The sequence below is a fragment of the Mangifera indica genome, chromosome 2, assembly GCF_011075055.1.
Source record: "Mangifera indica cultivar Alphonso chromosome 2, CATAS_Mindica_2.1, whole genome shotgun sequence".
Taxonomy (NCBI): Eukaryota; Viridiplantae; Streptophyta; class Magnoliopsida; order Sapindales; family Anacardiaceae; genus Mangifera; species Mangifera indica.
In genome coordinates this window covers 6520735-6534354 of record NC_058138.1, presented here as the reverse complement: position 1 = coordinate 6534354, position 13620 = coordinate 6520735, and the positions used below count along the sequence as shown (strand labels likewise).

Sequence of the window (13620 nt, the reverse complement as noted above, 5' to 3'; positions counted from 1 at the left end):
TCCTTTGTTTGGAGTGAGGAAGCTATCTAAGCATTTGAGAAATTAAAACAGGTGATGTCGTCAGCCCCTGTATTAGCCTTGCCTGACTTTTTAAAAGAATTTGTTATAGAAACTTATGCATCAGGAGTGGGATTGGGTGTTGTTCTTATGCAAGATAGGAGGCCAGTGGCTTATATTAGTAAAGCATTTTCAATTCAGAACTAAAGCAAATCTATATATGAAAGGGAGCTGATGGCAATTGTGATGACGTTCCAAAAATGGCGTCATTATTTGTTGGGAAGGCATTTCAAAGTAAAGACAGACTAATGGAGCCTTCGATTTCTGACAGATCAATGAGTCATTGGAGCTGACCAACAGAAATGGGTAATGAAAATGCTTGGGTATAATTTCGAAATTTTGTACAAGCTTAGAAGTGAAAATAGACAACAGATGCCCTCTCTCGGAAGTCAGAGGTGGATGGGGAAATTTGGGCAATCTCCACAACGCAAATAATAGGCTTGGAGGAGGTTGAAAAGGAAATTTCAGAGGATGAGAAGCTCAGGGGTATAGTACAGGATTTGTTGATGAATTCTAACTCTCATGAAGGTTACAAGCTGTAGAAAGGAAGGTTACTCTATCAAGGCAGGTTAGTCCTTTCGAAAACTTCCTCTTTCATTCTTATTTTTCTTTCCTCTTTCATTCTTATTTTTCTAATGGAATTCCACAGCTCTCCGTATGGTGGACACTCTAGATTTTTTTGCACCTATAAGCGAGTTTCTAGCGTGCTTTATTGGGAAGGGATGAAAGCTACTGTGAAAAAATTTGTATCAGAATGCGAAACTTGTCAGCGGATGAAATACGAAGTAGCATCTCTGACTGGACTGCTACAACCATTGTCTATCCTTACCAAAGTATGGGATGATATTTCAATTGACTTCATCACAGGCCTTCCAAAAACAGCACACGCAGACACCATTTTGGTGGTAGTTGATAGGATGACAAAATATACACATTTTTTGGTGTTGAAATACCCTTTCACAACTGTTGAAGTCACCAGGAAATTCATACAAGAAGTTGTAAAATTGCATGGTTTTCCTCAATTAATCGTTTCTGATCGCAATCAACTTTTTTTAAGCCAATTCTGGATGGAGATCTTTAAAGCTGATGGTACCATGCTTAAGTTTAGTTTGGCATACCACCCCCAATTTGACGGGCAAATGAAAATAGTAAATAGGAGTTTGGAAACCTACTTGCGGTGTTTTTGTTTTCGTCAGCCTAAGCAATAGCCTAAATGGCTCCCGTGGGCAAAGTATCGGTTCAATACATCTTATAATGCATCCGTCGATATGACACCTTTCAAGGCATTGAATGGTAGAGAACCACTGGCGTTACTAAGATGGGTCGAAGAGATATTGAAGATAGAAGAAGTCAATAAGATGATTAGGGAAATGAATGCAGTGCTTGATGAACTCAAAGTCAACTTGAGTAAAGCTCAAGAAAAATGAAGAAACAAGTTGATAGAAGAAAAAGAGCAGTTCAATATTCAGTGGGAGATTATGTATTTTTAAAAATCCAACTATATCGCTTCAGATCATTGGCAAGCCGAGCAAATGAAAAACTCAGCCCAAGATACTATGGTCCTTTCGAAGTACTGTAGAAAATTGGATCGGTAGCTTATCGTTTAAATCTACCTCCTACTGCAAAGATTCATTCAGTATTCCATGTTTCATAATTGAAAAGAAAAGTGGGCCCAACAGTAACCTCCCAACCTCTTCCTGCATGCATGACCGACAATGGGGAATTACAGGTGTAGCCATCTGAAATATTACAATACCGATACTCTCAACATGGGGAATTGGAAATCTTGGTGAAATGGGAAAGCCTCCTTGAATGTGAGAACTCCTGGGAATTATTCACTACTTTCAGAAATCTCTTTCCACAATTTCACCTTAAGGACAAGGTGCCTTTGGATGGCAAGGGAAATGTTAGGACTAATGTATACATATCACGCAGGAAGAAACATACTAAAGAAAGGAAACCAAAAGGTGACAGTAGATGGGGACAGGTGTCACCCCAATAGACTCCAAAGCCTTCAGAACCAACAAAGCACAGCAGGTCACAGACAACAGCTGCAGAAATGGTTAAAGGAATGGTCACAGACAGCAGCTACAGAAACGGTTAAAGGAATATAAAAGAGAATGAGCGTGACAGAGAGGGGAGAGAAGAAAAATATCAGAAGAGTAGAAGGGGAATTGAGGAGGGAACAAACCTCTTGAAGGCTCTGTAGCCTATTTACTTATTGTTAAGTTTATTTTATGTAATTTGGTTTTTCCATTGTAATATTAAGGATTTATTTCTGTAATCAGAAAAGATTGCTTATCTTTATTTGGGAATGTTGACAGACTTTCATATTTTCATTGAACTAAACATACAACATTCATTATTACACATTTGAGGATAATGGTTCTCCCCTGAATCTTTCTTCTTTATTCTGATTTATTTTTTTTATTATTTTGTCTTGAGTCCTGAGTTTCGGAGATAGTGCTTGCCTCTTGCGGACCTTTAGCATGTGAGACTGTTGTTATGAACATCTACCCTCGAAAGTTAAAGAAGGGCTCGTTCTACTATTAAGTTCCCTTCAAATACCTAACAAACTTGGTATCAGAGCAGATGACAAGGATGAAGGCTAGAGTAGATGGATTGGAAGAAGAATTAACGTCTATGAAAAGAAGGTTAGAAGGGCTTGATAAAATAGTAGAGAGCGTGAGCGAAAATGTGGAGGAAATTAAAGGAAGAATGTAGGGGGTGGAAACAATAATGGAGACAATGAAAAAATATCTGAGAGAAGTGAGAGAATGCTTGGTAGAAAAGGACAGTGGACCACTTGACATAGGCAAGGCACCCATGGAAACTCTGCCAACTCCTACACCTACATCACCAACGAGGGAGATTACACCCCCACCGATGATGAGGGTAGAAGAACCGAAACAAACTGAAGGAGTCAGAGAGCAAAAGACTGAAGTAGGGGATAATACATGAGGTATTCGATGCGAACTAATTCATCGACGACTAGAACTGCTAGTGTTTGTTGGAGATGATCGAGTGGGATGGGTTTTTCGAATGGAGCATTATTTTTCTGTTAATCAACTTTCATAATAGGAGAAATTAACAATAGCTAGTGTTTGCATAGATGGCAAAGCTCTAAGATGGCTCCAATAGAATGAAACCTGACAACAGTTTGCTAACTGGACAGAGCTGAAGAGGGAAATGTTGTTAAGGTTCCGACCAGCACAAGAAGGATCCTTATATGAGGATTTGATGGCGTTGCATCAAACGGGATCTGTGGAGGAGTATAGAAGTTGGTTTGAGGCCATTTCTACACTAATAGAGGATGCCGCCGAGGAAGTTCTACTGTCAGCCTTCATGAACAGATTAAAGAAAGAGATACGGGCAGAAGTGAAACTTTTTTGTCTGATGTCGTTGAAGGAGGCGATACTGAGAGCTCAGAAGATCGAAGAGAAGAATCGAGTAATTGATGCCAGACCCAGAATCTATACGGTCCATTTAAACTTTAAGACTCGGACTTTTAGACCAATTTACTCTTACCTCACTAGCCCAAACCCAAGACCGGACCAACCACCAACCTATGCACAAACGTCTGGTCCATTATCACAACCTAACACTCGAACCGATCGACCCATTTCAAATTATTAGACCACCTTACAGATCGGACCAAATCGGCTCTCAAATAACACGAATTTTGTGTCCAACTTCAAAGTGTCCCTTGCAGCAGACATTAGGGCTGATTCATTGATCAAAGGAGCATCTAACTCCATCGCATTAGCTAATCAACCACTATAAGAACGTCGATATCGACGACTCTTTGACGAGGAATTTTGCTCACGGTTGGAGAAGAGACAATGTTCACATCGATATCGTTGTGATGAGAAGTTCTACCTAGGGCATCAATACAGATTTAAACAACTTCGGGTCATGGTGGCATTTAAAGAAGAAGAAGAGGAAGAGGAGGAGGCAGGACACATAAGAGAAGAAGAGGCGACCGCATTAGAGGAAAAAAAGTTGGAGTTGTCCTTGAATAGTAGCTCGGTAGTGGGAATAAGTAATCCAAAAACCATAAAATTTTTAGGGACGATTAAAGGATGGAAGGTTGTGATTTTTCTTGACAGTGGGGCAACCTACAATTTTATTTTATAATGCATCCGTCGATATGACACCTTTCAAGGCATTGAATGGTAGATAACTACTGGCGTTACTAAGATGGGTCGAAGAGATATTGCAGATAGAAGAAGTCAATAAGATGATTAGGGAAAGGAATGCAGTGCTTGATGAACTCAAAGTCAACTTGAGTAAAGCTCAAGAAAAAATGAAGAAACAAGTTGATAGAAGAAAAAGAGCAGTTCAATATTCAGTGGGAGATTATGTATTTTTAAAAATCCAACTGTATCGCTTCAGATCATTGGCAAGCCGAGCAAATGAAAAATTCAGCACAATATACTATGGTCCTTTCGAAGTACTATAGAAAATTGGATCGGTAGCTTATCGTTTAAATCTACCTCCTACTGCAAAGATTCATTCAGTATTCCATGTTTCATAATTGAAAAGAAAAGTGGGCCCAACAGTAACCTCCCAACCTCTTCCTGCATGCATGACCGACAATAGAGAATTACAGGTGTAGCCATCTGAAATATTACAATACCGATACTCTCAACGTGGGGAATTGGAAATCTTGGTGAAATGGGAAGGCCTCCTTGAATGTAAGAACTCTTGGGAATTATTCACTACTTTCAGAAATCTCTTTCCACAATTTCACCTTAAGGACAAGGTGTCTTTGGATGGCAAGGGAAATGTTAGGACTAATGTATACATATCACACAAGAAGAAACACACTAAAGAGAGGAAACCAAAAGGTGACAGTAGATAGGGATAGGTGTCACCCTAACAGACTCCAAGGCCTTCAGAACCAACAAAGCATAGCAGGTCATAGACAACAGCTGCAAAAACGGTTAAAGGAATGGTCACAGACAACAGCTACAGAAACGGTTAAAGGAATATAAAAGAGAATGAGCGTGAAAGTGAGGGGAGAGAAGAAAAATATCAGAAGAGTGGAAGGAAGTTGAGAAGGGAGCAGACCTCTTGAAGGCTCTGCAGGCTATTTACTTAATGTTAAGTTTATTTTATGTAATTTGGTTTTTCCAGAGTAGTATTAAGGATTTATTTCTGTAATCAGAAGAGATTGCTTATCTTTATTTGGGAATGTTGACAGACTCTCATATTTTCATTGAACTAAACATACAACATTCATTATTACATATTTAAGGATAATGGTTCTCCCTTGAATCTTTCTTCTCTATTCTGATTTCTTTTTTTTTATTATTTTGTCTTGAGTCCTGAGTTCCGGAGATAGTGCTCGCCTCTTACAGACCTTTAGCCAGTGAAATTGCAGCTATGAACATCTACCCTCGGAAGTTGAAGGAGGGCTCGTTCTGCTATTAAGTTCCTTTCAGGTACCTAACACTTTGTTTTACCAACCTTACTGCAACAAATCATCTATCTATTTACACTTAATACCTTTCAAACTATCAAGTGGCTCCTTTCCCTTACCATAGATAGCTAGGTGAAACTTTATGAACTAGATATAGTGCGTAATTCAGGGTTGTGCTCTGCAACAGTGATGATAATCGGCTGCTATCCTACTTGATTATGAACAATCCATTTCTTTATGGTAATAACCATATTCAAGATCTCGTGTCACCTAATGTAAACTCTTTCAAGCACATTATACTTCAAAATAGCACCGGTTTCATACCTATAGACAAAATGCAAAAGCACACAAGACAGAATAAAAAAAAAGGTTTAATTACAAATCTCGGAATCTAAAAAAGGCTAAACTAAACAAGCAAAGGAAATTTACTTGCCTTGAGAAGCCATGATTGCAGAGTGTCATCTAGGAGACACTAGAAACTTTTCAATTCTTTCCTATGTCATTTTCGAGATTCACATGGGATTATCAGCAATAGGGTTCACACATTTCTAGAATTCCTCATTCTTAGCAACATACCATTTCATGTCTTCAATTTTCTATTTTACCACCATCTGCTAATTAACAGTAGTTTCCAAGGACTTTTTAATGTCAATATGTTAATGATTCGGATCCCCATATCAAATGCAATCGACCATATTATCTTTAGATGGCATAATCTATTGACTTTTCAAGGAGTTCAGTGTTAGTAACACAACACCTATGAGACTTTTGGACATAATCAGAAGATTTTGGACACCCTTGCATCCCCCATATGACACTGTTAGAAAAGTTAATTAAGTTCACTAGTGAAGAAAACCACAACTTCCTATGCTCTGTAAGTTTATTTTGTGACTTACTTAACAATGTAGGCTTCGGATTCATGCTACTAGGATTGAATTGGGTGACTTCACTTCTGGATAGAACTATGAGTATGATTAGGGTGATTGTTTGGCACTAAAGGCTGTGGTGGATAATGATTTCTATAACCGTTCTGAGCAAGGTTGAAATGACAAATCCATCCAGGCAAGGCCTATAACAGAACTCTTGGGATTATAATTAGTACCAGGGTGGTGATAATTTACAGGTTTTTTAATCTTCCAAAATATCAACTAGTGCACTACTACATTAGCATGTCGCAAGTAGGGAAGTTGTACATGAGCAAAAGGCATATTATTAGGGACTGAAATTTGTTACCAATTTTAGTCATTAATGAAGGGCCTCTAGCCACAAGACTTGTTGCGAGCCATATGATCTGGGTGATTTCAAGGAGAAGAGCTAAGGCTTTCTGCAGCTAAACAAGTAGAATGTCGTATCTTCTCATCCTTTATTGATGGATAGCATTGGAGCAGTCTCTATCTCCAGATATTAACATTATATATGCAGGTTGCCCAGAACAACAGGTCTACTAGAATTTCCTTGTCACTTTCATCCTTAACCCCTGCTCATTCAACAAAACAACCCATAGATATTCATTGAAATTCCTGAAAATCTGCAAAATAGAAAACAAAATTCCTCAAAATATTATACAAATTAGGTAGTATATCATACTCGAGGACGAACCCAGGAATTAATATTAGGAGAGCATATGCCCATTTGAGCAATCAAGTTAAATCACAGCTTTTTTTATTAGTCATTGACTATATTGTCACTTTACACCAATTTATATCTTGAATCTATCATTTCAATTTCCATTTCCTTCGTGAGGATTTCAGCTGAAGAAAACTTGTACCAACAGTCACTCTTCAGCCAAGTTACCAGTAAAATGACTAGAACTTGATGAAAACTGCTTCTGTAGCAACTGTGGCTGGATAGAGTTCAACAACAATCTTATTGTTGAAGAATGAACTTCAGCTGCTAAATAATTCAACAATCTCTAGCCTGCAGGCTGCAATTACAGTCTTCCCTCGGACCTCAATCCTTTCCTGATTATAATCTTTCTGCCCTCTTCATTCTACCCAAAAAATACGATTCCAAAAAGTTTGATGGACAAGTTGATAACCAGTTCAAACTTATTAGGGCACTGCTTAGCATCTGTGAAGTAAAATAAGTAATGTTAAGCTTCTGCATTGGAAGCGAATTGAAAATTTTTTTCTTTCATATTTATCCAACATATAAAAACAATTCTAAATCATACGGTAAAATTAAAGCTAAATATAGGCAGAAATGTAATGGACCACAGGATCATTTTTCAGATATTGACTTGAGTCAAATTAAATACCTTAGCACTAACTTCATTGATAGCATATCAAGTATGACTTAACAGAACAAGGAGATTTCCCGAGTGCATATTGAACATATTGCACCACAATAACAATTAAACTGACAGGAAATAATGAAAAGAGCAAAGCACAAGTGCCGAACAAAAAATTCAGTGAACCAAGAAGCTTATGATGCCACAACGTTTATGGAGATTTTGACAAATAAGTTTCCCTTTGGAATTTACAATGCAGTGGCATCATGTCACAGATTATAAGATGGCTAGGTAAAGAACAACTAATCTGGCATGTTTACAATCATATGACATTATAGACTAATTTCTAATGCAACTCGACCAAAACTGCTAAATTAGATTCCAAAGAAGCTTACATCCCATAATGGCAAGTTTTCCGCCAGGGTAATTGACAAGGCCATTAATTGTTACTATTTTGATTTATAATTCCCTTATGTTGTGTGGAAATTTAATTCAGTCTAATAGAATTACTTATCTTTTTGCATTTAGGAAGTTTTGAGCAATTTTGGAGTAAGATGGGCCAAAAAGAGGAAAAACTGCAGCAGACATATTAAACTGGAAATTTCGTGATACTGACTAGGCGTGGGCACGTGAAAGACGAGAGCAGAATTCGGAAAACAGATCTGAACGCCCAGATCAGCTGCAAGAGTCCACTAAATATCAAGATTTGCTTCCTAGAAAAGGGATAACTACTAGTTGGAAAAGAGGATTAATTGAGCTAGATAAGGAAGGATATTTTTGGAGGAAGGATTTACATTAAAGATACATATCTTTTCCTTTCTTTTTGGGAAGATATGCATCACTTTGCTTGATTGGATTAGGAGATTAAGATTCACTTTCAATTTCCAGATTTTTAGTAGGAAGATAATATATATACTCTTATTTTTATTTGAGAATGATCAACCATTGTAATTAGAGAATTAGAGAGCAAAATATGGTTTACAGTGGCTGAATAATTTATCTTGGTTGAAGGGATCTGAAACCATAGAACTACAATGTTTGTGAGATTTATTTTTGTTCTTTAATGCATCTTTTAATTATTTGAGTATTGGTTATCTTTCTGAATTATTTTTCATGATTGTGTTGGTTGATTTCTAAGGTGCGCAATTAGTTTATCAATTAATATAATCTATTGCTAGTTTAGGTGCTGAATCCGTAATTGTTCAATCCACCTAATCGAAGTGGCAACTAGGTTTATCGTTTGCTGCGTCAGAAACTTTAAATCCTAGGAAAATAATCAACTGGATTAAATGCAACGTCGTACGTTTGTGTTGTTTTGCTTCGTTGGTCTTTCTAATTCGTAATGCTATTGTTTAATTAAATTCGAGATCGTATCCGAATTATTAATCAATAAGGGTTAATTGGAATACATGTTTTTGGTTAACTAATCGTAAGGAATGACAGGTTAATTCAATACCACAACGAATATTCAATTAATTAATTTGATATTTTGTTTCGATGATCAATCGTAGTTCCATTGGTGGATGTGACCGAAGACCAAGGTTTGTTAAATCGATTTATTCCTTTTAGATTATTTTTCTGAATTTTTATTATTTTCCATTATAATTTGCATTCAGTTCAAAACCCCCATTTTATTTCTTTGTTTCGATTATTTGTAACGACGTACCAATCAAGGCTCTTCGAGGGATCGATCCCTACTTTCCTTTACTACATTTTTGTTACAGGAATTTAGGATTTAATTTGGGTGTCAACGACAGCACGTACCAAATTTTGGCGCCGTTGCCGGGGAGTTTTTAATTTGTATGTTCGTTACGCGATCTTTGAAACAAGCTAGTTTCCAGTTTGATCCAGAAATTGAAAAGACTGCGAAAGGGCTGAGAAAAGAAGCGAAAAGGAGACTGCAAGCACACAAATCAGTTCACGAAACAGAGGAAAACATGGCTGAAAATCAGACTTTAAGAGAGCTTGCTGCTCCAAATTTAAATCAACAACCACACTGCATTACTTTTCCGAATTTAGATGTTAATGCCACCTTCGAATTAAAATCTAGACTAATTCATCTTTTACCTATTTTTCGTGGTTCCGCAGGTGAAGATCCTCATAAACATTTAAAAGAATTTCATGTGGTGTGCACCGGAATGAAACCGAATAGAGTAACCGAAGAACAAATCAAGATGAGGGCTTTTCCGTTTTCTTTGAAAGATGATGCGCAAGATTGGTTGTATTATCTACCCGCTGGGAGTATCACTACTTGGCATGAGATGAAAAGATTATTTCTGCAGAAATTTTTTCCAGCATCAAGAGCAGCCAGCATAAGTAAAGAAATCTGTGGCATTCGACAGCATACTGGAGAATCTTTATACGAATATTGGGAGCGCTTTAAAAAACTTTGTGCAAGCTGTCCACATCACCAAATTAGTGACCAACTGCTTATTCAATATTTCTACGAAGGACTTCTATCGAATGAGAGAAATATGATTGATGCGGCAAGTGGTGGAGCATTGGCTGACAAAACACCTGAAGTAGCCCGGAATTTAATTGCAAATATGGCATCGAATTCACAACAATTTGGAAATAGATTAGACCATTCGTCTCGACGCGTCAATGAGGTAAATGTATCTTCTCTTGAAAGACGACTTGATGATCTAACTACTCTTGTACGTCAAATGGCTGTAGGAAAAACAGAGGCAGCGAAAGTCTGCGGAATCTGTTCGGTAGGAGGACATCCAACTGATATGTGCCCAACACTTCAGGAGGACTGCTCTGAACATGCTAATGCAGTGGGGGGATTTTTAGGACAGCAGCAGCGAAATCATAATTATAGTCCCTATTCGAATACTTACAATTCAGGTTGGAGAGATCATCCTAATTTTTGTTATGGGAATGCACATGTGGATCAGCCTTCAAATAATTTTCAGCCATACCAACAGCATTATATTCCTAGACAGCAGCAACCAACTCAAAATTCTAATTCAGGTACATCTCTTGAAGATATTGTTAAAAGTTTGGCTACTAACACTATGAAATTTCAGCAGGAAACCAGAACTAGCATTCAAAATCTGGAAAATCAAATGAGCCAGATGGCTATTGCAATCAATAGGCTGGAAGCACAAAATTCAAGCAAATTGCCATCACAAACTGTGATGAACCCAAAGGAGAATGGTAGTGTCATAATGTTGAGGAGTGGAAAGGAGCTGGAGATGCCAAGTAAAGCACAACTTCCACCAATACAGCCAGCAGAAAACAGAGAAAAATTGGCAGCAGAAAATAATTCTTCCAAAAAGGTAGCGACAGGAAGACCCTTTCTGAAAACAGCTAAAACGAAAATTGATGTTCACAAAGGCACACTGGCCATGGAGTTTGATGGTGAAGTTGTCCAATTTAATATTTATGATGCTATGAAATATTCTGATGTGAATTTTCCTGTGTATTCAGTTGATTTAATTGATTCTCTAGCGCAGGATATACTTGATGGTGATGATGAGTTAAAGGTGGCTAACCATAAAAATATTTTGAAAGAAAGAGATGACATTAAATTAATTTCAGATGTGCAGAATGCAGGGACAAAGATAAATGAATTCAGATAACTGAAAAATACAGGTAATTTATTTTATATTGAGCTACCAGTGCCTAATGAAAAATTGTTACCTTCTATTTTGTAGGTACCAGAGCTGGAGCTGAAACCTCTTCCAAATCACCTTAAATATGTGTACCTAGGAGATGGGAAAATCTTACCAGTGATCATTTCCAGTAAGTTAAATAAGCAGCAAGAAGAGAAATTGGTGCAAATTTCGAAAAAGCTAGAGATTCAAAGCGTAGCGACATCAAAAGTATTTCAAGTTAATGGTCATAGACTCAAACTGTTTTACAAAGGAATGCCAGCTGAAAACATCAAAGAAGTGGAGTTGAAAGATCCTGGATAAATAAATGAAGGCATTACGTCGAGCCGACGACTATAAACAAAGGCGCTACTTGGGAGGCAACCCAAGCTTTCAATCTTATTTTAATTACTGCTTAAATTTTAATTTTCTAGACATTTGCTTTAATTTCGGTTTATGTGTTCCAATTTTAGTTTTAAATTTCAGTTTTAGGATTTTTAGATATTTAATTAGCAATTATTTTATGATTTTTGCTTAGATTTATTTTAATTTATTTTTATGTTACTGTTCAATCATCTTCTTCCTCCTGCCAGGTTCCAGGGAGCTGTCTATAAATGTTCATGGGGGAGAAATCTGCATTTTGGTGTTCTGGAATTGGGTCATGTGCTTCTGTCAAAAGTCCAGCTTCTGCTTTGCTATTTTCTTAAATTCAAGGGGGTCATATGATTTAGTGTGATTATATGGCTAGGTTTATTTGCTTCCAGAGACCATATTCGCCAAACCTACGCTTCACAATTTCTCTCCATCTAAAATAAAAACCTAGCAGCCCCTTTCCTCATTCTGCAACGCCATGGTCAGAACCCGTTCACAAGCATCAAAGAGCAGCAAAAACCCACCCATCGGAGGCCTCCTACACCAGAACTGTTATTGAAATCTGAAGAATCCTCCATCAATTGCAACTCTCCAAAAATTCGAACTACTGTTCCTTTTCCCCAAATCCAGAGAAGTCTTCTTTCCCTTTTCTTTTAAATTTCAGTTCTCATTATATTCTGTTTTGTTTAAACATTGAGGACAATGTTTGGTTTAAGTGTGGGGGAGGGTTTATTTGTGTTTTATTTTTTTGGTTTTATTTTTCTGCTGTTTATTTTTCTGTTGTATACTATTATGTCCTTCAGTTTTATTTTATTTATTTATTTTTTCTGCTCTGTTTTGTTTACTTGTTCTGTTCTTCTCTGCTTTATTCTTCTTTGTTCTGCTTTTATTTTGTTCTGTTTCTCTGTCAGTTTTTTTTTTTTTCTGTCTTCTTTGTGTTATGCTTATTCTGTTATGCCTAAATTTTTTGCTTTGTTTTGTCTATGTTGCTGCTCCTTGCTGGATAAAGTTTGATTTTTATGGTAGCTAGTGTATCCTTCCCTGTTTTTAGTCAGCTAAACAGTCCATTAATCTCACTTTGAAAGAATTAATTTGTATGCATGCCTTGGAATTTAGCCGATTCAACAGGAGAGCATTGTACACTGATTTGTTAGATTAATTAGGGGTATGCATTTAAACAAATTTTGATAATTGAGTGCTCGAGTTTGTTTGAAGTTAAGGTGAATTTAATTAACCCGTGAGTTTTGAGCCGAAAAAGATTGAAACATTCATATCAATCTATGTTTTCTTTGATGAGTGATATTCTTCCATGTGAATATATCTCTAGAACTTGCTTTGAACCGTTTCGAGACCACATTGAAATATGCATGCATAAAAATGATAAAGGCATTCTTGTTTAAACCTTTTAGCTTAAAAAGCCAACCTATGTTAAATTTCCCTAGTTAGCCCCTTGAGCCTTACAAAACCCTTGATTCTTTGTGCTAAAACCATATTACAAACCCAAGCCTTCAAGTAAAAAAAATCCTCACCCAACCATGAAAATGAGCAAGGCATTTAAACTTAAAATTGTTGCTTGGTGAATATATTGTCTTGAGAAATTTAAGTGTGGGGGAAAAGGGGACTTAATTGTATAGGAAGAGTTGATGAAAAGAAGTTGGCATGAAGAGTGCTATTGAGATTGCCTTATATTGTTATCTTTGCTACCCAACTCTCTTAGTTGTTCAAGAAAAAGAAAAAGAAAAAAAACTGCAGTAACATTCAAAAAAAAAAAAAAAAAAAAAGAAGTTGAAAAAAGAGAGAAGAGAAAGGCAAAAGCAAGTAGCAAAGAAAATGTGATGAATGTGGTGGCTTTAGCTTTACATTTTTGTTCCCCTTAAGTGTTTAAATACTTTGTTAATATTCATGGTTTTAACCTTTTGTATCCATTAATCCTTACC

General features: G+C 36.8%; 1 non-coding gene across 1 annotated transcript; it reads right to left on the bottom strand.

The window, feature by feature from the left end:
- Window positions 1–10021: 10021 nt before the first annotated feature.
- LOC123209845 lies at window positions 10022–10128 on the bottom strand. The gene has a single exon (XR_006501153.1). It is a non-coding gene; the product is annotated as a small nucleolar RNA R71 (small nucleolar RNA).
- Between the last annotated feature and the right edge of the window lie 3492 nt (window positions 10129–13620).